This window comes from Carcharhinus amblyrhynchos, chromosome 8 (genome assembly GCF_965287045.1).
Source record: "Carcharhinus amblyrhynchos chromosome 8, sCarAmb.v2.hapA, whole genome shotgun sequence".
In the NCBI taxonomy this organism is placed as follows: domain Eukaryota; kingdom Metazoa; phylum Chordata; class Chondrichthyes; order Carcharhiniformes; family Carcharhinidae; genus Carcharhinus; species Carcharhinus amblyrhynchos.
The window spans coordinates 91123101-91147182 of NC_137331.1; the positions used below are offsets into that span (position 1 = coordinate 91123101).

Consider the following 24082-nt stretch of genomic DNA (forward strand, 5'->3'; position numbering starts at 1 on the left):
AACTTGCGGGTGCAGGCTTCACGCGTGAGAGGCAGTTGCATTGATGCCCGCGTTCCCGAATCTCTCCATGGTTCCAGCAAAATTCAGTCTACACACCTCCGAAATTTGAACTTGCGCTGTTCCACAAGGACTCCACAGATCGTAGATGATAGGATCCTACAGTGCAGGAGGAGGCCATTCGGCCCATCCAATCTGCACCAGCAGCACTCCCACCCAGACCCTGTTTGCATGATGTCATGCACCTGACATAGCCCGTCCCACTGGCATTCAGGGGTAATTCAGCATGGCCAATCAATCTTACCCGCATGTCTGAGTTAGAGCCAGATGAGAGTTTTTGGATCGCGGCATCAATGAAGGTGTCTTTATTTTCCCAAAGATCAAAGGTGCAATCCTGAGGGGAGTCAAGAATTTAACTCTGCGAATCTTGTCCTTGTCTGTGAGGTTGAAGTGGAAGTTTTCCACTGGCACGCAGCCCACTGACCTCCATGTGCATCTGCTGCATGCGCTTACTGACACAGTGAGCGAAGCCTTTAGGTTTCAACGTGCGCCAAGTCAGAATTCAACAACTGCAAGAAGTTGCAGGGCAGTTAGGATGAATGCAATAAGTTGAGGTTTGCAGCATGAGACATTGAATTGAGCAGAGCACAGGCCACGGCTGTGGAGAAAGAGTTCATGGCTGACAGTCTCACTCAGCTGGAACAATCTGAGGTGGATGAATCGGCAAAGAGCTATAGGCGCATGGCAGTCAACGAGTAAAGAGAGAGTCATGGTGTGCTTCCCTTCGATAGCTCAGCTGGTAGAGCGGAGGACTGTAGATGATTCATACCCGACATCCTTAGGTCGCTGGTTCAATTCCGGCTCGAAGGCAGCCTGCCGTTGACTTTTACCAGAACTCTGCATGGAGCAGCATGAGACATTGTGCCAGTCGTTGCAGCTCGTCACTTGCATTCGTCTCGCAGCTTCCTCTCCATCTGCAGCAGCATTCCTTTTCCACTTTGAGAGGAGCCGCTAGCTGGCTCTTTTACTTCTGCCTTTGCACTTCCTGGCCAGTAGGAAATGCATTGCAGCAGCAATGCTTCCAAGCAGCCGCAATCCATTCAAAGTACCAGCAGTATTCTGTCAGTCGCACACAGCGCGCCACTGCCCCATTATACTCATGCTTGCCACCACTTTCAGCTTGTCTCAATTTAATTCATGAGCTCAGTTTCTTCTCTGCTTCTTTGACCATCTCTGATGAATTGCGTCCTCTTCGTTCTCACCCGCTGCCGATGGTACATGCTCTCGACAGAAAAGCATCGGCTTTGTTTAAGCAGCGCATGTCTGCAGCAGGATCTCACTCCTGTCCGTACATTTACTTCCATACAGCTGCTGAGACTACGACGGCAATCAAGTCGGACTACATTGTGCAACTTCACAGGGTTCAGTTCAACTTGCGGGTGCAGGCTTCACGCGTGAGAGGCAGTTGCATTGATGCCCGCGTTCCCGAATCTCTCCATGGTTCCAGCAAAATTCAGTCTACACACCTCCGAAATTTGAACTTGCGCTGTTCCACAAGGACTCCACAGATCGTAGATGATAGGATCCTACAGTGCAGGAGGAGGCCATTCGGCCCATCCAATCTGCACCAGCAGCACTCCCACCCAGACCCTGTTTGCATGATGTCATGCACCTGACATAGCCCGTCCCACTGGCATTCAGGGGTAATTCAGCATGGCCAATCAATCTTACCCGCATGTCTGAGTTAGAGCCAGATGAGAGTTTTTGGATCGCGGCATCAATGAAGGTGTCTTTATTTTCCCAAAGATCAAAGGTGCAATCCTGAGGGGAGTCAAGAATTTAACTCTGCGAATCTTGTCCTTGTCTGTGAGGTTGAAGTGGAAGTTTTCCACTGGCACGCAGCCCACTGACCTCCATGTGCATCTGCTGCATGCGCTTACTGACACAGTGAGCGAAGCCTTTAGGTTTCAACGTGCGCCAAGTCAGAATTCAACAACTGCAAGAAGTTGCAGGGCAGTTAGGATGAATGCAATAAGTTGAGGTTTGCAGCATGAGACATTGAATTGAGCAGAGCACAGGCCACGGCTGTGGAGAAAGAGTTCATGGCTGACAGTCTCACTCAGCTGGAACAATCTGAGGTGGATGAATCGGCAAAGAGCTATAGGCGCATGGCAGTCAACGAGTAAAGAGAGAGTCATGGTGTGCTTCCCTTCGATAGCTCAGCTGGTAGAGCGGAGGACTGTAGATGATTCATACCCGACATCCTTAGGTCGCTGGTTCAATTCCGGCTCGAAGGAAGCCCGCCGTTGACTTTTACCAGAACTCTGCATGGAGCAGCATGAGACATTGTGCCAGTCGTTGCAGCTCGTCACTTGCATTCGTCTCGCAGCTTCCTCTCCATCTGCAGCAGCATTCCTTTTCCACTTTGAGAGGAGCCGCTAGCTGGCTCTTTTACTTCTGCCTTTGCACTTCCTGGCCAGTAGGAAATGCATTGCAGCAGCAATGCTTCCAAGCAGCCGCAATCCATTCAAAGTACCAGCAGTATTCTGTCAGTCGCACACAGCGCGCCACTGCCCCATTATACTCATGCTTGCCACCACTTTCAGCTTGTCTCAATTTAATTCATGAGCTCAGTTTCTTCTCTGCTTCTTTGACCATCTCTGATGAATTGCGTCCTCATCGTTCTCACCTGCTGCCGATGGTACATGCTCTCGACAGAAAAGCATCGGCTTTGTTTAAGCAGCGCATGTCTGCAGCAGGATCTCACTCCTGTCCGTACATTTACTTCCATACAGCTGCTGAGACTTCGACGGCAATCAAGTCGGACTAGATTATGCAACTTCACAGGGTTCAGTTCAACTTGCGGGTGCAGGCTTCACACGTGAGAGGCAGTTGCATTGATGCCCGCGTTCCCGAATCTCTCCATGGTTCCAGCAAAATTCAGTCTACACACCTCCGAAATTTGAACTTGCGCTGTTCCACAAGGACTCCACAGATCGTAGATGATAGGATCCTACAGTGCAGGAGGAGGCCTTTCGGCCCATCCAATCGGCACCATCAGCACTCCCACCCAGACCCTGTTTGCATGATGTCATGCACCTGACATAGCCCGTCCCACTGGCATTCAGGGGTAATTCAGCATGGCCAATCAATCTTACCCGCATGTCTGAGTTAGAGCCAGATGAGAGTTTTTGGATCGCGGCATCAATGAAGGTGTCTTTATTTTCCCAAAGATCAAAGGTGCAATCCTGAGGGGAGTCAAGAATTTAACTCTGCGAATCTTGTCCTTGTCTGTGAGGTTGAAGTGGAAGTTTTCCACTGGCACGCAGCCCACTGACCTCCATGTGCATCTGCTGCATGCGCTTACTGACACAGTGAGCGAAGCCTTTAGGTTTCAACGTGCGCCAAGTCAGAATTCAACAACTGCAAGAAGTTGCAGGGCAGTTAGGATGAATGCAATAAGTTGAGGTTTGCAGCATGAGACATTGAATTGAGCAGAGCACAGGCCACGGCTGTGGAGAAAGAGTTCATGGCTGACAGTCTCACTCAGCTGGAACAATCTGAGGTGGATGAATCGGCAAAGAGCTATAGGCGCATGGCAGTCAACGAGTAAAGAGAGAGTCATGGTGTGCTTCCCTTCGATAGCTCAGCTGGTAGAGCGGAGGACTGTAGATGATTCATACCCGACATCCTTAGGTCGCTGGTTCAATTCCGGCTCGAAGGAAGCCCGCCGTTGACTTTTACCAGAACTCTGCATGGAGCAGCATGAGACATTGTGCCAGTCGTTGCAGCTCGTCACTTGCATTCGTCTCGCAGCTTCCTCTCCATCTGCAGCAGCATTCCTTTTCCACTTTGAGAGGAGCCGCTAGCTGGCTCTTTTACTTCTGCCTTTGCACTTCCTGGCCAGTAGGAAATGCATTGCAGCAGCAATGCTTCCAAGCAGCCGCAATCCATTCAAAGTACCAGCAGTATTCTGTCAGTCGCACACAGCGCGCCACTGCCCCATTATACTCATGCTTGCCACCACTTTCAGCTTGTCTCAATTTAATTCATGAGCTCAGTTTCTTCTCTGCTTCTTTGACCATCTCTGATGAATTGCGTCCTCATCGTTCTCACCCGCTGCCGATGGTACATGCTCTCGACAGAAAAGCATCGGCTTTGTTTAAGCAGCGCATGTCTGCAGCAGGATCTCACTCCTGTCCGTACATTTACTTCCATACAGCTGCTGAGACTACGACGGCAATCAAGTCGGACTACATTGTGCAACTTCACAGGGTTCAGTTCAACTTGCGGGTGCAGGCTTCACGCGTGAGAGGCAGTTGCATTGATGCCCGCGTTCCCGAATCTCTCCATGGTTCCAGCAAAATTCAGTCTACACACCTCCGAAATTTGAACTTGCGCTGTTCCACAAGGACTCCACAGATCGTAGATGATAGGATCCTACAGTGCAGGAGGAGGCCATTCGGCCCATCCAATCTGCACCAGCAGCACTCCCACCCAGACCCTGTTTGCATGATGTCATGCACCTGACATAGCCCGTCCCACTGGCATTCAGGGGTAATTCAGCATGGCCAATCAATCTTACCCGCATGTCTGTGTTAGAGCCAGATGAGAGTTTTTGGATCGCGGCATCAATGAAGGTGTCTTTATTTTCCCAAAGATCAAAGGTGCAATCCTGAGGGGAGTCAAGAATTTAACTCTGCGAATCTTGTCCTTGTCTGTGAGGTTGAAGTGGAAGTTTTCCACTGGCACGCAGCCCACTGACCTCCATGTGCATCTGCTGCATGCGCTTACTGACACAGTGAGCGAAGCCTTTAGGTTTCAACGTGCGCCAAGTCAGAATTCAACAACTGCAAGAAGTTGCAGGGCAGTTAGGATGAATGCAATAAGTTGAGGTTTGCAGCATGAGACATTGAATTGAGCAGAGCACAGGCCACGGCTGTGGAGAAAGAGTTCATGGCTGACAGTCTCACTCAGCTGGAACAATCTGAGGTGGATGAATCGGCAAAGAGCTATAGGCGCATGGCAGTCAACGAGTAAAGAGTGAGTCATGGTGTGCTTCCCTTCGATAGCTCAGCTGGTAGAGCGGAGGACTGTAGATGATTCATACCCGACATCCTTAGGTTGCTGGTTCAATTCCGGCTCGAAGGAAGCCCGCCGTTGACTTTTACCAGAACTCTGCATGGAGCAGCATGAGACATTGTGCCAGTCGTTGCAGCTCGTCACTTGCATTCGTCTCGCAGCTTCCTCTCCATCTGCAGCAGCATTCCTTTTCCACTTTGAGAGGAGCCGCTAGCTGGCTCTTTTACTTCTGCCTTTGCACTTCCTGGCCAGTAGGAAATGCATTGCAGCAGCAATGCTTCCAAGCAGCCGCAATCCATTCAAAGTACCAGCAGTATTCTGTCAGTCGCACACAGCGCGCCACTGCCCCATTATACTCATGCTTGCCACCACTTTCAGCTTGTCTCAATTTAATTCATGAGCTCAGTTTCTTCTCTGCTTCTTTGACCATCTCTGATGAATTGCGTCCTCATCGTTCTCACCTGCTGCCGATGGTACATGCTCTCGACAGAAAAGCATCGGCTCTGTTTAAGCAGCGCATGTCTGCAGCAGGATCTCACTCCTGTCCGTACATTTACTTCCATACAGCTGCTGAGACTACGACGGCAATCAAGTCGGACTAGATTGTGCAACTTCACAGGGTTCAGTTCAACTTGCGGGTGCAGGCTTCACGCGTGAGAGGCAGTTGCATTGATGCCCGCGTTCCCGAATCTCTCCATGGTTCCAGCAAAATTCAGTCTACACACCTCCGAAATTTGAACTTGCGCTGTTCCACAAGGACTCCACAGATCGTAGATGATAGGATCCTACAGTGCAGGAGGAGGCCTTTCGGACCATCCAATCGGCACCATCAGCACTCCCACCCAGACCCTGTTTGCATGATGTCATGCACCTGACATAGCCCGTCCCACTGGCATTCAGGGGTAATTCAGCATGGCCAATCAATCTTACCCGCATGTCTGTGTTAGAGCCAGATGAGAGTTTTTGGATCGCGGCATCAATGAAGGTGTCTTTATTTTCCCAAAGATCAAAGGTGCAATCCTGAGGGGAGTCAAGAATTTAACTCTGCGAATCTTGTCCTTGTCTGTGAGGTTGAAGTGGAAGTTTTCCACTGGCACGCAGCCCACTGACCTCCATGTGCATCTGCTGCATGCGCTTACTGACACAGTGAGCGAAGCCTTTAGGTTTCAACGTGCGCCAAGTCAGAATTCAACAACTGCAAGAAGTTGCAGGGCAGTTAGGATGAATGCAATAAGTTGAGGTTTGCAGCATGAGACATTGAATTGAGCAGAGCACAGGCCACGGCTGTGGAGAAAGAGTTCATGGCTGACAGTCTCACTCAGCTGGAACAATCTGAGGTGGATGAATCGGCAAAGAGCTATAGGCGCATGGCAGTCAACGAGTAAAGAGAGAGTCATGGTGTGCTTCCCTTCGATAGCTCAGCTGGTAGAGCGGAGGACTGTAGATGATTCATAACCGACGTCCTTAGGTCGCTGGTTCAATTCCGGCTCGAAGGAAGCCCGCCGTTGACTTTTACCAGAACTCTGCATGGAGCAGCATGAGACATTGTGCCAGTCGTTGCAGCTCGTCACTTGCATTCGTCTCGCAGCTTCCTCTCCATCTGCAGCAGCATTCCTTTTCCACTTTGAGAGGAGCCGCTAGCTGGCTCTTTTACTTCTGCCTTTGCACTTCCTGGCCAGTAGGAAATGCATTGCAGCAGCAATGCTTCCAAGCAGCCGCAATCCATTCAAAGTACCAGCAGTATTCTGTCAGTCGCACACAGCGCGCCACTGCCCCATTATACTCATGCTTGCCACCACTTTCAGCTTGTCTCAATTTAATTCATGAGCTCAGTTTCTTCTCTGCTTCTTTGACCATCTCTGATGAATTGCGTCCTCATCGTTCTCACCCGCTGCCGATGGTACATGCTCTCGACAGAAAAGCATCGGCTTTGTTTAAGCAGCGCATGTCTGCAGCAGGATCTCACTCCTGTCCGTACATTTACTTCCATACAGCTGCTGAGACTACGACGGCAATCAAGTCGGACTACATTGTGCAACTTCACAGGGTTCAGTTCAACTTGCGGGTGCAGGCTTCACGCGTGAGAGGCAGTTGCATTGATGCCCGCGTTCCCGAATCTCTCCATAGTTCCAGCAAAATTCAGTCTACACACCTCCGAAATTTGAACTTGCGCTGTTCCACAAGGACTCCACAGATCGTAGATGATAGGATCCTACAGTGCAGGAGGAGGCCATTCGGCCCATCCAATCTGCACCATCAGCACTCCCACCCAGACCCTGTTTGCATGATGTCATGCACCTGACATAGCCCGTCCCACTGGCATTCAGGGGTAATTCAGCATGGCCAATCAATCTTACCCGCATGTCTGAGTTAGAGCCAGATGAGAGTTTTTGGATCGCGGCATCAATGAAGGTGTCTTTATTTTCCCAAAGATCAAAGGTGCAATCCTGAGGGGAGTCAAGAATTTAACTCTGCGAATCTTGTCCTTGTCTGTGAGGTTGAAGTGGAAGTTTTCCACTGGCACGCAGCCCACTGACCTCCATGTGCATCTGCTGCATGCGCTTACTGACACAGTGAGCGAAGAGTTTTGGTTTCTATGTGCGCCAAGTCAGAATTCAACAACTGCATGAAGTTGCATGGCAGCTCTGTGGTGGACTGCATTTAACTTGACACCCTGATTTCATGGCTCACAGGAACGTATTCTGCCTCTGATTTTGTATGACTCGCATTCAGAAGAGAACCAGAATTGATGATGATGCACTGAAGGAAAATAGGCAAGGCAGATTTGTTCGCTGATTGTTGCATGTTAATTCCCACCTTGAATTTTTTAACTCTTTTTTGAACAGTTCTCCAAGAGAGTTGTCTCGCCTTCAAATGTACCCTCTTAGTGAGTGTTGTGGGCTTTGGTGTTCAGCCTTTTACTTGATCTCAACTTCGTTTCTCTTGAAGTGACCAGATCAATTCATGGAGTTCTCATGATCAGCTGGTTTACTGTGACGGTACAGCGAGGAAACTGGAATTTCACAGCTCCATGACTTCCAACCCAACCTATAGAATTCAGTAATCCATCATCAATCTGTCCCCACAGCTATTTTTGGTATCGAGTTCCAAAGAAACACAACACTCTGGCAGAACAAATTCATCTTCATTATTCTGAGAATGTGGCCTTTGGTCCTAAACTCTCCCAAGAGAGAAACATGCTCTCAGCATTTACCCACATTGACCAAATATCGATTCCTTACGTCTTAATCACATCCTATTATTTAATTTTCCAATTATTTTTGAACTTCCGCCTCAGAAAACATTTGGAATTATTTACCTTTGTTTGTGTACAATGACACGTGACACCCTGACTGTCTGTGAACAATTGTCCTCAGCACGTGGAGAATTTGTGCATGTTGATCATATTGCCTGCCAAACATACGGCAAGCACTCTGTAATGTGAGTGAGCTGTCCAGTCCCTTGCAGGACCTTACACTCGATGTTTCACAGCTGGGTAAATGCTTGTTGCTCCTTACCCAGCAGAGAAAAGCCTCTGCTAATTCATGCACTGACTCCTCATGTGAAATGCTTTCTCCCCACCGCCATGTCAAAGCAGCAGCATCCAGCCACTGGCTGGACGCACGGATACAATAACAGTGAAAGAGACTTCGACTAAGTCAGACGTGGGGAAGAGTAGAGAGGTGACAGCAAACTAGCAGCTGCCTGGAAAGTGAGGGAGCAGCGAATGTGCTGCATTACTGCTGGAAGCATTTCATTGTGTCGGTGGTGTGTTTGGATGCATTGCAGCTCGAAGGCACTCCCTGCTGGTCAACCCATGCAACTGCAGAACTGAAACAGACATTTGCAGGCAGTGTTCAGACAGGAAAAGAGGGTCCCCGTGTTTTGGCGACAGCACATTCACTGTAATCTTTTTGTGAAGTTAAGAATGCTGAGTTGAGTGAATTGTCGTTGATCACACACTTCCTTCAAATGAACACATGCACCATCGAGCTGTTATTGAAGCAGCCAGCTGACGACAGATGTGGATTGGAGTCCAGTGATATTCAGCACATTTAAGATGAAGCATTGATGGAAAGCAGTGAAGGTGATTTTGTTTGTTGATTGTTCCACATGTGAATTCCCATTTCCACTTGTGACCCTTTTTTGGAGCACATCTCTCTGAAATGGGAGCTTGTCAGTGTGCTTGACCATCTGGGCCAGTGGTGCAATGGGTAATATGTCTGGTTATGGATCAGAAGATTGTGGGTTCGACTCCTACTTGGCTCCTCTAACTTTTGCAATCTCCACATCACAATTTTGCACCTTTTCCAAACTGACCAATCTGGTTGTGTTGCCATTGCAATGTGAACTGTCCCTTCTCCAGAGATTAAATAGCAAAAACTGAACATTAATAAATGTACTCACAAAATGTCTTGTTGTGGGCTTTGATGTTGAACCGTTTAATTGATTACAACTTTTCTTCTCTTTCAGTAACCAGATCAAGTCACAGAATTGTGTTAAACAGCTCTTTTAGTTTCAATAAATTGTGAGGACCCGGAATTTCACAGCTCCCAGTCTCTACAAATGCAGATTATAGAATTGAGCAACAGTCAATGACTGTGCCCTCACAGCTCTGTGTGGTATGAACCATAGAACCACAGAACACTACAGCACAGAAACAGGCCCTTGGCCCTTCTTGGCTGTGCCGAGCCATTTTTCTGCCTAGTCCCACTGACCTGCACCTGGACCATATCCCTCCACGCCCCTCTCATCCTATCCAAGTTTTTCTTAAATGTTAAAAGTGACCCTGCATTTACCACTTCATCTGGCAGCTCATTCCACACTCTCACCACTCTCTGTCTGAAGAACCCCCCTCCCCAATATTCCCTTTAAACTTTTCTCCTTTCACCCTTAACCCATGCCCTCTAGCTTTTTTTACCCCCCGCCTCAGTGGAAAAAGCCTGCTTGCATTCACTCTATCTATACCCATCATAATTTTGTACACCTCTATCAAATCTCCCCTCATTCTTCTACGCTCCAGGGAATAAAGTCCTAACCCATTCAACCTTTCTCTTTAACTCAGTTTCTCAAGTCCCGGCAACATCCTTGTAAACCTTCTCTGCACCCTTTCAACCTTATTAATATTCTTCCTATAATTAGTGACCAAAACTGCATACAAGACTCTAAATTCGGCCTCACCAATGTCTTATACAACCTCACCGTCAGATTCCAACACTTACACTCAATGCTTTGATTTATAAAGGCCAATGTTCCAAAAGCACTCTTTACAACCCTCTCTACCTGTGATGCCACTTTTAGGGAATTATGCATCTATATTCCCAGATCCCTCTGTTCTACTGCACTCTTAGTGTCCTACCATTTACCATATATATTCTACCTTGGTTTATCCTTCCAAAGTGCAATACCTCACACTTGTCTGCATTAAACTCCATCTGCCATTTTTCAGCCCATTTTTCTAGTTGGTCCAAGTCCCTCTGCGTTAGCACGAGTGGGCGAAGCGACCACTATGGACTCAGGGTGAAGTTCAATCACGGCACAGCTTTATTTTCTTTTACGTCGACGGAGAAGCACAGTCAGGACATACAATCGGACTGTCCTGAAAGCGCTCTGCCCGTCTCTCGCAGCAGGCTATAGTTATACCTGAACTTCGGGGCAGTATGTGATTCAAATGCTAATACTTTATTTACGGTATTCAACCTTAGCTGTCCTGTCTCCATGTTTCCAAGTGTTGAGGAAATTGTTTTAGGTGTGTGTTAATTGTTTTATCTGATTGGTTATTTAATAGTCTAGAATCTCCGGGGTTCGAACCATAGGTGTGTCATTGATCTCAAAAGAGATTTTGAGGGACCAGGAATGTTTCCTTAACTATGCTAATTTTAGGTGTCTCCATGGGTTGTTTGACTGTTTCAAAAGTGCTGATTTTGATGGGGTGAAGATTTAGTTCCTGTAGGTGCCATCCTGTCCAGCTCCCGTTATGTGCTAGCTCTTATTTGCATTCTAAAAGCATGCTCTTGCCTTCTGATCAGTGTCTGTTACTTTGTGATTTTTAGTGGAGAGGCTCTGAGTGTAACGTTAGTCTGCTATCATTTTGTGAGCCCAATTTCACAAAATTTGTTATACAATAACAGTTCCCCCCTGTCGGTCAGGAGCGGGCTTGTTCTGCCTCTCTCAGGCCGATTTTCTTCACAAATTTTATGTCCGGTTCTCCCTGCATTTGCACGCTGCAGTCGTACAGTTTAGGGGAGCCCCGGGTTTGTCAAATTAGGTGTATACGGGAGAAGTCTTCCCGATTTGTTAATTGTCCCATATTGCCAATCGTTCTGATTAGTTCCCTCCTAGTTTTGGTTTTCTTGTGCTGGCGGTATGTATAGCACATTATTACCCCCCAGGATATTGCCAGTACGAGTTGGATGGCAACCAGTATGTGCGAGATTATCCGGATCCAGGGGTGAATGTCTACACTTAGACCCCAGTCCCACATCCTCTGAACCCATGTCTGGCTCTGTAAGGCTGACTTTGTGTCACGCTCCAGGGTTTTGATATGTGATTGTAGCTGGTGGTATAATCGAACAGAGTGTCCCACTTTGAGACGGAGCTCTCTCAGTACTTCTGCTAAGTGTGGGATGGGAGCGTGTTCGGGCTCTCGGTAATATTTGAGGTCATCTCTCAATGGGTCCATGGCATTAAGTGTCAGGGTCTGTCTACTTCGGATGTTGGTGATGTGGACCTGGCCAATAGTGACCGGTTGGTGAGGGGTGAAGCAGAAGTTTGGGCTGTGGATCGGGCATGTCAGCCCGTTGTATATGAAGGATGTTCTTGTTGTGGCTACACAATACCTGCCTCGTCCTCCATATCCTGCCCGGGCAAAGTGTGGATTGGTGGGTGTAATTTCTAGGGTACAGCCCTGCGTTCTATTAAACTGCCTCTCCTTGTCTCAGTGGGTGAGGGCAGATGGTTACCTCTCCTCTTTGTTTGCATCCCGAGAGGGAGGCACTGAACATCACACCATGCCTTGAGATGGCTGTGACTTTGGTTATATGGTAGCAGAGGGAGGTATTGCCTCTAACAACACTGATGTTTTCGATCTGGAAGATAGGGAATGGTCCCGAGTCTGGTGTAACTATCGGAATCAATAGGACCATCCCTACTCCTGTACTCTCACTAACCTCGCATTCGGGGATCACTGGGTATACCCGTGTCATTCCTTTCAAGGTTCAGTTATCCAGCACCCCCTTCTGATCTGCGAGTTGTGCTAGCTGGGTGCTGTCAATCCAATCCAGTTTCAAAATGTCTCTTTGTGGCTGGGTTCATGGGTCTGCGGGAGGGGCGCAGATCGTTCCAAAGGTGCAGCCAGAGTCGCTCAGCAAGTCTGGCCGTTGGATACATGTTTGGGTCTTATCCAATGTGCAGGTGAAGCAGGTCACATCGAGACCTGGGTGGACTTGTAGCCATGCATTGGAATACATTCTGTTGTTCTCGGGGTATGGTGCTGCCGGCACGCACAACGCCTCGGACGTATTGAATATTATTCTGTGGGATTGTTGTTAGGTGGTGTATCCCTGGATGGTGAACCTTGACAAGAAGATCACGGATAGGGCCATCCTCAAAGTGGTTAACATTATCCTGGAGAGGGGTAGGAAGGGTACACAAAGCCTGGTGGCCACCAGATATTAGAATCTTAATATTAACTAATCTCTACAAACTAATCTACTTAGGCATGCCTCTACATTATATACATATATACACATAGTAGAGCCATGGCTGATGTGTGGTTCTCCTCCGTCCTAGAGATGAAGGTTGTTAATTCAATCTCCGCTGTGTGGATAGAGGTGGTTAGTTATGGGTCGATACGTGGCCTGTTTATGTCAACAGACTATTCTTGTCTTTACAGTTGGTCTGTCCTGTCTGCCAATCCCCGGGGTGGTATGTCTTTAACTGTGGCCAGTGCTTCCAGCGGCCTTTCCCTTTGGTGTCAACACAGGCACATTTGGTGTCAACACAGGTATGGCAGATGTCATGTTTCTTAACCTGGTCTCTTATAGCCTGTTGGTCTCTGGCTGTGTGGTGTAGCTCTCTGAGTTGGTGGTCTAGCTGTTGTACACATCTTTTCATTTTATCCTTGCGGGGGGTGGGGGGGTGGTGGTGGTGGGGGGCACAGGGCACGGGGGCGGTGGCACTGTTGTAATTTTAAAAATCTGATACTTTGGATCAGTTTGCTTACTCCAATATTTTACCCCAATGCCCTTATTTGCAAGATGGACAAAGGACAAACACAAGTAACGGTTCGACAAGTTTATTCAATTGGGTGATGCGTGGAGTGGACAGATAAAGCTATTTACAAACTAGACTGTGATGTCCTGGTTCTTCCTTAGTGAAGGGAACCTACGTGGGCGGGCTTTGACCGCCAGGTACCATCTCTGGTAGTGAGCGCCGGGTCAAACGGTTCTGGGAGTTCCAGTACCAGGGGCGCCATAGGTGGTAAGATTTGCAGGGTGCCCCATCCTTTTCGTCAGCGCTTCCTGGGTCATGGTTTTATTCCTGAACTCTATGAATTGGGGCGGGAACCGTGGGTTCATGTGCTGGTTCTGGGGGTAGTGGGTGGGGGTTGTAGCTGCTTGTTGGGCCAGCCCTTCGAGGGGCATGGGTTGGGCTCCACTGTCAGGGAATTGCTGAGATAGTCGTGTAGGGTAGTCGGGTGGTACCCTACAATTCCGGGCAAAATGGTTGGGTTGCCTGCAGGTGTAACACTGTACTTGTGGGGGTGCATATCTGGGGTTGGTTCTATCTGATTCCCTGTACCTGGGGTTGGGAATATATCGGGGTTCTGCCCAGAGCTGTGGTTTTCTGTATCAATGATTGGCAGAGGTATACGGGGGGTGGGTGCCCTCTGCGCCATACTCCATCATTGTCCCTGGACGCCCCTGCCTGCTCCCACTATGTCACCTCATCTGGGCTTGCATTACCCTGCAGCTTATAAATATCCACTTCCTCCAAGGGTGCTGTTGTGATAGCGACTATGTGCAGGAGGGCTTCCCCAGCTGCAGCCTTGGCCGCAGCGTCTGCTAGTTGGTTCCCCTTCTGTTCTGTCTTTACTCTCTGGTGGGCTTTTATCTTAATTACGGCTGATTCTGAGGGCAGCCTGGCTGCAGCTACCAGGTCTCGGATTATATTTTCGTGCTTTAAGCGACCCCCGCTGTGGTAACAAACCCGTGCCTTTTCCAGGCCATTGTGTAATCGTGGGTCACCCCTTTGAAGTTAAATCAAAGTGTAAAGCATTGTGTACTCAAAAACAAACAGACCTTTAACAACTCTGCTCTTACCTCAATGCAACAACAATCACCTACATTCGACAAGCAGCCAGACCCCACAAATACAATGAAGTACAAAACTATCCAAATGATCAGCTCAACTTTAGATTTTCTCTAATCAATCTTCCATCTTGCCAACTAATTGGTAATATTTTCCTAATATGTTGAGAGACTGTTTTCTCAAAGTTCTGTAACACACCCTGCGAACTTCCTCCTTTTAAAAACAAAGGATCAATGGGGTGTGATTATATGCAGTGCTAAGGTTCTTTATTCCCTCCCAATCAACAGCATCTCCTGGTAGTTCCATGCTTTCCTTGCAAATAATAGTCACAGGATTCATCAAACCAGGGGAAAATTCTAAACTTACTGTGGGATCAGGTGCCTCTGGAAAAAGAAGTGGGGGGATCCCCAGTCACTGCCACAGCCCAATCCATAAGCACTATCTCCCCCAGACTCAACTGTCCCAACCACACACAACATCCCTATCTGCATTGACAACTGAGATTTTAATTGATTAATCTCCTGCTGGAACTTGGAGTAATCAGAACTTGGATTCTTTTCACTAACTTGATAAACTTTAAACTGACTCATAGACAATATACTTACCTCATTGTTTTGTTCCTGCTTATCTACTTTCCCACAAAATTACTTATTTTCTTCTCTTAACTTCTCAACTAATTGCCTCATAATTTCTCTTTATCTTCAGTTTCTCTGACTTCTCACCCTGTAACTCTTCTAAACTACTAATCACAATAACTTTACTCAGTTTCAACAAACATTTTCTTTATCTCTGTTTCTCTACCAAGGAGCTGTTCCAGACAACTGGCAGTTGCAACCACTTTCCTAAGCTTGTGAGCCCTTTTACCCACTTCCCTTTGGGCACGAATCCAACAATTCTCTCCCTCGGATCCCAGGTCCGGTTTCGGGTCATCACCCCACCGTACCCATTTGGGCCACTTATGATTCAAATATAAACGGAAAACTTCCTCCCATTCGGCATGACAGGCCATAATTATTTCCTTTTAGGATTCGTTACTTGCGAATACGTAAGGGATCAGAGTAGGGGTCCGGTGTTCGCTAAGTTCCCTCTCACAGATTTTACCCAAATTTCCTCGACTGTTCCAGTTCTAACTACCAGTTTGTCCACCTTGTGTAACTGACACCGGGTTTATGGCCCAATTTACCGGTCAAGTCTGTATTAGTCCTTCAGTCACTTAAGACTGGCCGTCACGTGGGGTGCCTGCCCTCTTAATTCAGGCTCAGACGGAGTGTTGGAGAATACTGGGTTGAAGGTTCAGCTTCGGAGCTGCGTATTGCTTTTTATCGAAGTACTGACTGGCTTACGAACTGGCCACATCGGGGAGCTGGTGTTGGACACTGGGTCTTAAGATACCCTGGGCAACCAAAGCCTGAGCAATTTCCTCAGTGGCTTGTAGTGCATTGGGCTTTATGGGGTATTGTTTGTGGGGAGTGTGGACTGGCCCGTGTATGTGTAGGGGAGGGATTCTTACGAGGCCGCAGTCTTGTTTTGCCTTGGGGACCCAGTATCCCTGAATCCCACATATATGGATATTATTTAAATTCTATACCTTTTAAGTACAATCATGGCCATTGATTATACTCAAAAGGCTAAGAAATTCCAAGAATCGATTTCAATTTAATCCAATCCAATTTCCAAATTTTATTTAAGCTTTGTGTCAAACCCCACTGTTGTAAAATCACAATTAGGGGAAGAACATTAAAACATTAACAAAACAACAAAGAAAAACATTGATACAACCTCTTTACCAAACACACACAGACACATATGAAAGCTTTCAACATGCATTCCACATCACCTTCATCAGGTTTTTAACTAGATTCTTATTTTGTCTGTTAGATAGTGGGCGAGGGACCCTTCTGGTTCCCATTCAAAGGTGGTACTATTGCTATCTATGTTGGTTTCCTTTACGAGGGTCAGTAGTGTACCAACCCTGGCTCTAATGCTTTCATACTTGTGTGTGTATCTCTGATTAGGTTATGGTCTCGTGTTCCCACTGTTAGTACGTTTGTACCTTCAGTGGCAACCTGCAGAGCCCGACCTGCATGTAGCGGGGAGATTGCCGCTCTCAGAGGCAGATGAGCTCTGTACAGCCTCTCTGCAGGGGCCGCAGCGTACGGAGAGACTACCGACTACAGTGACTGGGGCCACCAGCTCCTACCCAAACTCCTATCGCTAAATGGACTCTCAGAGGGCAGCCGTTTCCCTATCTCCCAGGGAGTCACCCGGACCTGGGTGCGGACTGGCGTGTAGTCGGCCGTGGGTCGGAGTCCCCCGATGTGTAGTCGTTTTCTCACGCGACCAGAGGTCTCCTGCTTGTAGTGGTCGAGGCACTCAGAGGCTCCAGACTTAGAAGCGCCCGGACATGTAGCAAATTCCTCGCGGATTTTGCCCCCAGTGGCCAGATCTCTCGCACCTGCAGAGGTCCTCACCAACTTGCAGTGCCCGGACTTGCACCGAACTCCGAGAGTCTGATCCCAGTGGCCCGAATCCTTGGATGTCCTCCTTAACCTTAAATCCCAGGGTGCTGTTCCTGAACCTTAAATCCCAGAGTAATACCCCTACTCTGTAACACCTGTTCTGTCGGGTCCCCTAGTGGGCAGTCAGTCTGTGGTCGGGGGTCAGCGGAATGTAAAAATGAATCACAGTTCGCGATCCCAGCCGCCCGCCCAAAAAGAAACTTAAACCCACGTTACCGCTGTACAGCTACTGAACGGACGCACAAGTTCAGATCGCAGCAGCCATGAAACACTGCTCTGACACTGGGACACTAATATTCCGCGGGTCCGATGAAATGAGTAAAGATACTCACTCAGTGCCAGGAGACGGCGGTGCAGCGACAGTTGCGATCCCGGGCGAGCCCCATCTGTTAGCGCGAGTGGGCGAAAGGACCGCTACGGACTCAGGGTGAAGTTCAATCACGGCACAGCTTTATTTTCTTTTACGTCGACGGAGAAGCACAGTCAGGACATACAATCGGACTGTCCCAAAAGCGCTCTGCCCGTCCCTCGCAGTAGTCTATAGTTATACCTGAACTTCAGGGCAGGATGCGATTCAAATGCTAATACTTTATTTACAGTATTCGACCTTAGCCATCCTGTCTCCATGTATCCAAGTGTTGAGGAAATTGTTTTAGGTGTGTGTTATTTGTTTTGTCTGATTGGTTATTTAATAGTCTAGAATCTCCGGGGTACGAACCATAGGTGTCATTGATATCAAAAGAGGTTTTGAGGGACCAGGAATGTTTCCTTAACTATGCTAATTTTAGGTGTCTCCATGAGTTGTTTGACTGTTTTAAAAGTGCTGATTTTGATGGGGTGAAGATTTAGTTCCTGCACGTGCCATCCTGTCCAGCTTCCGTTATGTGCTAGCTCTCATTTGCATTCTAAAAGCATGCTCTTGCCTTCTGATCAGTGTCTGTTACTTCGCAACTTTTAGTGGAGAGGCTCTGAGTGTAACGTTAGTCTGCTAAAATTTTGTGCGCCAAATTTCATAAAATTTGTTGTCCGATAACACCATGAAGCTGTAGATGAAGCAGTCAAGGGCTGAACGGGGCAGGGTGAAAATCCGCTGCGTGCGTGCGTGCGTGCGTATTTCAAGGATTGGCATCGAGCGCTCAGTCGGTCCGGCAGAAGGCACGAGGAGTAAATACACCAAAGTCGTCCTTAGGTCACGGCTTGAATGACTTCAAGAACGTTTGCGCGCCCGTCGAAAAGTAAGCAAAAGTTTCAGTGACAGCGGCACCCCTAACGGGACGACTAGTTTATCAGTGAACGCGCCGCTACGAAGGCAGAGGAGCCGTCTTTGCCTGTGGGAAAAGAGCCTCCAGACGGCTGCGATGTTTGTGCAGTTGCACGCGCGGGCCAGCGGCAGTGGCATTGAGCAGCGACACCAGCGAAAGCTGAGCCCTCAGCTGCAAGCAAAGGAAGATTGCTAACGCTGAGACAGGCTTCTCGCCTGCCTCCTCACACTCGTGCTGACTGACTGCTGTTTTCCTCTGGGCTCGCCTCGCTTTGAAGGTGCAAATGCAGCCGCTTGGCTGACGATTACGCGTCGAATGCCATTTCCCCTCGCGCTGACGGCACGAGCGCGGCCGCTGGCTCCTTTCGATTGAATGGCAAAATGACTGCGTTGAAGCAGCAGGCCGATCCGATGAAGAATTTCTCTGCACTTTCGTGAGCATCTGGGAGCCAGGGTGCGAGGAGATGTTGGGCAGCAAGAAAGCAGGCGCAGCCATGGGCGTGGGGGAATTAGCTCAAGTGGTAGAGCGCTCGCTTCGCATGTGAGAGGCAGTGGGATCGATGCCCACATTCTCCACTTTGATTTTTAACCTTTGGGCCAAATTTTCGTGCCCAGCATTCCTGCCGCAAAGTTCACACGTCCCCAGGCTTGGTCCGCACGCTGCCGTCCGCACAGAGTCTGAATGACTTGCAGAGCTTTTGCATGCAAGCTGCCTTCATATCTGTCAGCAGTAAAGAGGGCAATGAGAGGTGAATGGAAGAAAAGAAGGTGGAAAAATAGCCCTGCCCTCTCTGAGGATTGAACTCAGGACCTTCAGATTATGAGACTGACGCGCTGCCTACTGCGCTAAGAAGGCACAGGCTGGCGTGCCCTCTACACTGCATGAGTAGATTTGCCATGGTCAGGCTCCACGCGGTCACAATGCAAAGAGTTCACGCAAGATTGGGGCAGATTAGAGAACAATATGGCAGCTTGTGATAGGAAGACAGACAGGTTATCCGTCACGACGTCGGCCCAAGCTGCAGCTTGACGCAGGCGGGCCGCAGCACAGCCAAAACTTTGGCATCAAGACGTAGATGAAGCGCTCGAGGGCTAAAGGGCGCACTGTCACAATCAGCAAAGATTGTGGCTTTCAATGGATTTCAAAGATGTCGATGAAATGGAAAAACTACGGTGTGGAAAGAGCAGGCCGATCCGACGAAGAGGTCCTCTGCACTTTCTCCAGCGTCTTGGAGACGGACTGAGGAGATCCTGAGCGGCAAGAAAGCTGGCGCCACTGACAGCTTGGGGGAATTAGCTCAAATGGTAGAGCGCTCGCTTAGCATGCGAGAGGTAGTGGGATCGATGCCCACATTCTCCACTTTGATTTTTACCTTGGGGCCAAAGCTTCTTGGAGACCGGGCCTGACGGAAGCGTGGACAGCAAGTAAGCTGAGGCCAGAATTGGCACGGGGAATTAGCTCAAATGGTAGAGCGCTCGCTTTGCATGCGAGGGGTAGTGGGATCGATGCCCACATTCTCCAATCTGATTTTATCTTTGGCCCAAAGTTTCAGGCCCGTCCGTCACGTCATTCACTTTACGCATCTCCAGGCTTTCTCCACGCGCTGCCGCACGCACGCACGCACGCACGCTGGCAGGCGCAGAGTTTCTGAATGATTTGCGCAGTTGCCGCAAGAAGCTGCCGTCATATTTGTCAGCAGCAACGCTGGCAATGAAGGTGTCAAATACATCTGCTCTTTCACAAGGTGGAATCCAGGGTGCACACGTGATGAGACTCGCACGCTGCCGACTGCACCAAGAAGGCACACTTGGAAGTGCGCTGCACACCAGGTGACTAGAGTTGCCATCGTACAGCCTGCATCGAGCCACAAAGCAAAGTGTTGAGAAAAGACTGAGGAAATGACACAGCAATAGCTCAGCTTGTGATGCAGAGTCAGAAAGGGCCCACGGTGCAGGGCGAAGCTGGCGGCTAAGTGTATGCCTACAGCTTTGCCATGAAGCTGTAGATGAAGCAGTCAAGGGCTGAACGGGGCAGGGTGAAAATCCGCTGCGTGCGTGCGTGCCTGCGTATTTGAAGGATTGGCATCGAGCGCTCAGTCGGTCCGGCAGAAGGCACGAGGAGTAAAGACACCAAAGTCGTCCTTAGGTCACGGCTTGAATGACTTCAAGAACGTTTGCGCGCCCGTCGAAAAGTAAGCAAAAGTTTCAGTGACAGCGGCACTCCTAACGGGACGACTAGTTTATCAGTGAACGCGCCGCTACGAAGGCAGAGGAGCCGTCTTTGCCTGTGGGAAAAGAGCCTCCAGACGGCTGCGATGTTTGTGCAGTTGCACGCGCGGGCCAGCGGCAGTGGCATTGAGCAGCGACACCAGCGAAAGCTGAGCCCTCAGCTGCAAGCAAAGGAAGATTGCTAACGCTGAGACAGGCTTCTCGCCTGCCTCCTCACACTCGTGCTGACTGACTGCTGTTTTCCTCTGGGCTCGCCTCGCTTTGAAGGTGCAAATGCAGCCGCTTGGCTGACGATTACGCGTCGAATGCCATTTCCCCTCGCGCTGACGGCACGAGCGCGGCCGCTGGCTCCTTTCGATTGAATGGCAAAATGACTGCGTTGAAGCAGCAGGCCGATCCGATGAAGAATTTCTCTGCACTTTCGTGAGCATCTGGGAGCCAGGGTGCGAGGAGATGTTGGGCAGCAAGAAAGCATGCGCAGCCATGGGCGTGGGGGAATTAGCTCAAGTGGTAGAGCGCTCGCTTCGCATGTGAGAGGCAGTGGGATCGATGCCCACATTCTCCACTTTGATTTTTAACCTTTGGGCCAAATCTTCGTGCCCAGCATTCCTGCCGCAAAGTTCACACGTCCCCAGGCTTGGTCCGCACGCTGCCGTCCGCACAGAGTCTGAATGACTTGCAGAGCTTTTGCATGCAAGCTGCCTTCATATCTGTCAGCAGTAAAGAGGGCAATGAGAGGTGAATGGAAGAAAAGAAGGTGGAAAAATAGCCCTGTCCTCTCTGAGGATTGAACTCAGGACCTTCAGATTATGAGACTGACGCGCTGCCTACTGCGCTAAGAAGGCACAGGCTGGCGTGCCCTCTACACTGCATGAGTAGATTTGCCATGGTCAGGCTCCACGCGGTCACAATGCAAAGAGTTCACGCAAGATTGGGGCAGATTAGAGAACAATATGGCAGCTTGTGATAGGAAGACAGACACGTTATCCGTCACGACGTCGGCCCAAGCTGCAGCTTGACGCAGGCGGGCCGCAGCACAGCCAAAACTTTGGCATCAAGACGTAGATGAAGCGCTCGAGGGCTAAAGGGCGCACTGTCACAATCAGCAAAGATTGTGGCTTTCAATGGATTTCAAAGATGTCGATGAAATGGAAAAACTACGGTGTGGAAAGAGCAGGCCGATCCGACGAAGAGGTCCTCTGCACTTTCTCCAGCGTCTTGGAGACGGACTGAGGAGATCCTGAGCGGCAAGAAAGCTGGTGCCACTGACAGCTTGGGGGAATTAGCTCAAATGGTAGAGCGCTCGCTTAGCATGCGAGAGGTAGTGGGATCGATGCCCACATTCTCCACTTTGATTTTTACCTTGGGGCCAAAGCTTCTTGGAGACCGGGCCTGACGGAAGCGTGGACAGCAAGTAAGCTGAGGCCAGAATTGGCACGGGGAATTAGCTCAAATGGTAGAGCGCTCGCTTTGCATGCGAGAGGTAGTGGGATCGATGCCCACATTCTCCAATTTGATTTTATCTTTGGCCCAAAGTTTCAGGCCCGTCCGTCACGTCATTCACTTTACGCATCTCCAGGCTTTCTCCACGCGCTGCCGCACGCACGCACGCACGCACGCACGCACGCTGGCAGGCGCAGAGTTTCTGAATGATTTGCGCAGTTGCCGCAAGAAGCTGCCGTCATATTTGTCAGCAGCAACGCTGGCAATGAAGGTGTCAAATACATCTGCTCTTTCACAAGGTGGAATCCAGGGTGCACACGTGATGAGACTCGCACGCTGCCGACTGCACCAAGAAGGCACACTTGGAAGTGCGCTGCACACCAGGTGACTAGAGTTGCCATCGTACAGCCTGCATCGAGCCACAAAGCAAAGTGTTGAGAAAAGACTGAGGAAATGACACAGCAATAGCTCAGCTTGTGATGCAGAGTCAGAAAGGGCCCACGGTGCAGGGCGAAGCTGGCGGCTAAGTGTATGCCTACAGCTTTGCCATGAAGCTGTAGATGAAGCAGTCAAGGGCTGAACGGGGCAGGGTGAAAATCCGCTGCGTGCGTGCGTGCCTGCGTATTTGAAGGATTGGCATCGAGCGCTCAGTCGGTCCGGCAGAAGGCACGAGGAGTAAAGACACCAAAGTCGTCCTTAGGTCACGGCTTGAATGACTTCAAGAACGTTTGCGCGCCCGTCGAAAAGTAAGCAAAAGTTTCAGTGACAGCGGCACTCCTAACGGGACGACTAGTTTATCAGTGAACGCGCCGCTACGAAGGCAGAGGAGCCGTCTTTGCCTGTGGGAAAAGAGCCTCCAGACGGCTGCGATGTTTGTGCAGTTGCACGCGCGGGCCAGCGGCAGTGGCATTTTTTTTTTCCAAAAATATACTTTATTCATAAAAATCTCAAGTAATCTATTACAGTGTACAGGGCTTCGAGTAGCAAAACAATGCGGAATCAAAACATTTTTGCAGATCTGTCCAAACTACAGTGACTACATTTCAGTACTTAAAAAACTATGTCCATGTCTCAATATTTACATATTTGTACTAATTGCCATGATTACATTTCAATACTTAAAACTATATACATGCCTCAAAAGATTACTGTGTGCCGTTAGTGCTCAGATTGGCACACAGTTACGCAGGTCGAGGGTATTCTGCAGTTCCTGGGCCCTCGGTCTGCCTCCGTTAAAAGGCCTTACAGTGTGGCCTTTCCCCATTGTGCCTTTGCGGCGGCTGCCCCAAGCTTCAGCCCGTCCCTCAGCACGTAGTCCTGGACCTTGGAATGTGCCAGTCTGCAACACTCGGTCGAGGACAGTTCTTTCAGCTGGAAGATCAGCAAGTTTCGGGCGGACCAAAGTGCGTCCTTCACCGAGTTGATGACCTTCCAGCAGCAGTTGATATTTGTCTCGGTGTGCGTCCCCGGAAACAGCCCGTAGAGCACAGAGTCCTGCGTCACCGAGCTGCTCGGGACGAACCTCGACAAATACCACTGCATCTCGCTCCAGACCTTCTTTGCAAAGGCACATTCCAGAAGGAGGTGTGCGACCGTCTCGTCAGCCCCGCAGCCGCTTCGAGGGCAGCGTGCGGTGATGTTGAGACCTCGAGCGTGCATAAAGGATCTGACGGGGAGTGCCCTTCTCACCACCAGCCAAGCCAGATCTTGGTGCTTGTTTGTCAGTTCTGGTGATGAGGCGTTCTGCCAGATGACACTGACAGTCTGCTCAGGGAACCATCCGACAGGATCCGCCGTCTCCTTTTCTCTCAGGGCCCCAAGGACGTTACGCACTGACCACTGCTTAATCGCCTTGTGGTCAAAGGTGTGTTTGCAGAAAAATTTCTCCACGAAGGACAGGTGCTGCGGTACGGTCCAACTACTTGGAGCGTTCCGCGGCAGTGTGGCCAGACCCATCCTTCGCAACACTCGGGACAGGTAGAACCTCAAAAAGTAGTGGCACTTGCTGTTAGTGTACCGAGGATCTACGCACAGCTTGATGCAGCCGCACACAAAGGTGGCCATCAGGATCAGGGCAGCGTTGGGAATGTCTTTCCCTCCGTTCTCTGGAGATTTGTGCATCGCCTCCCTCCGGACGCGATCCATCTTTGATCTCCAGATAAATTTGAAGATGGCCTGCGTCACTGCTGCAGCGCAGGATTTGGGGATAGGCCACACCTGCGCCACGTACAACAACACG

At 49.5% G+C, this 24082-nt stretch overlaps 13 non-coding genes across 13 annotated transcripts; 11 read left to right on the forward strand and 2 right to left on the reverse strand.

Annotated features, from left to right (window-relative positions):
* The first annotated feature begins 778 nt into the window (after positions 1 to 778).
* On the forward strand, positions 779 to 867 carry trnay-gua (transfer RNA tyrosine (anticodon GUA)). The gene is given in 2 exon segments: positions 779 to 815; positions 832 to 867. It is a non-coding gene; the product is annotated as a tRNA-Tyr (tRNA).
* A 1338-nt stretch (positions 868 to 2205) lies between these two features.
* Positions 2206 to 2294, forward strand: trnay-gua (transfer RNA tyrosine (anticodon GUA)). The gene is given in 2 exon segments: positions 2206 to 2242; positions 2259 to 2294. It is a non-coding gene; the product is annotated as a tRNA-Tyr (tRNA).
* Positions 2295 to 3632: 1338 nt separating this feature from the next.
* On the forward strand, positions 3633 to 3721 carry trnay-gua (transfer RNA tyrosine (anticodon GUA)). The gene is given in 2 exon segments: positions 3633 to 3669; positions 3686 to 3721. It is a non-coding gene; the product is annotated as a tRNA-Tyr (tRNA).
* Positions 3722 to 5059: 1338 nt separating this feature from the next.
* On the forward strand, positions 5060 to 5148 carry trnay-gua (transfer RNA tyrosine (anticodon GUA)). Its single transcript is given in 2 exon segments — positions 5060 to 5096; positions 5113 to 5148. It is a non-coding gene; the product is annotated as a tRNA-Tyr (tRNA).
* A 1338-nt stretch (positions 5149 to 6486) lies between these two features.
* On the forward strand, positions 6487 to 6575 carry trnay-gua (transfer RNA tyrosine (anticodon GUA)). The gene is given in 2 exon segments: positions 6487 to 6523; positions 6540 to 6575. It is a non-coding gene; the product is annotated as a tRNA-Tyr (tRNA).
* Positions 6576 to 18674: 12099 nt separating this feature from the next.
* trnaa-cgc (transfer RNA alanine (anticodon CGC)) lies at positions 18675 to 18747 on the forward strand. The gene has a single exon. It is a non-coding gene; the product is annotated as a tRNA-Ala (tRNA).
* Positions 18748 to 18954: 207 nt separating this feature from the next.
* On the reverse strand, positions 18955 to 19027 carry trnam-cau (transfer RNA methionine (anticodon CAU)). Its single transcript has one exon. It is a non-coding gene; the product is annotated as a tRNA-Met (tRNA).
* Positions 19028 to 19458: 431 nt separating this feature from the next.
* trnaa-agc (transfer RNA alanine (anticodon AGC)) lies at positions 19459 to 19531 on the forward strand. The gene has a single exon. It is a non-coding gene; the product is annotated as a tRNA-Ala (tRNA).
* Positions 19532 to 19620: 89 nt separating this feature from the next.
* Positions 19621 to 19693, forward strand: trnaa-ugc (transfer RNA alanine (anticodon UGC)). The gene has a single exon. It is a non-coding gene; the product is annotated as a tRNA-Ala (tRNA).
* Positions 19694 to 20892: 1199 nt separating this feature from the next.
* trnaa-cgc (transfer RNA alanine (anticodon CGC)) lies at positions 20893 to 20965 on the forward strand. The gene has a single exon. It is a non-coding gene; the product is annotated as a tRNA-Ala (tRNA).
* A 207-nt stretch (positions 20966 to 21172) lies between these two features.
* trnam-cau (transfer RNA methionine (anticodon CAU)) lies at positions 21173 to 21245 on the reverse strand. The gene has a single exon. It is a non-coding gene; the product is annotated as a tRNA-Met (tRNA).
* Positions 21246 to 21676: 431 nt separating this feature from the next.
* Positions 21677 to 21749, forward strand: trnaa-agc (transfer RNA alanine (anticodon AGC)). The gene has a single exon. It is a non-coding gene; the product is annotated as a tRNA-Ala (tRNA).
* Positions 21750 to 21838: 89 nt separating this feature from the next.
* trnaa-ugc (transfer RNA alanine (anticodon UGC)) lies at positions 21839 to 21911 on the forward strand. The gene has a single exon. It is a non-coding gene; the product is annotated as a tRNA-Ala (tRNA).
* Positions 21912 to 24082: the final 2171 nt, after the last annotated feature.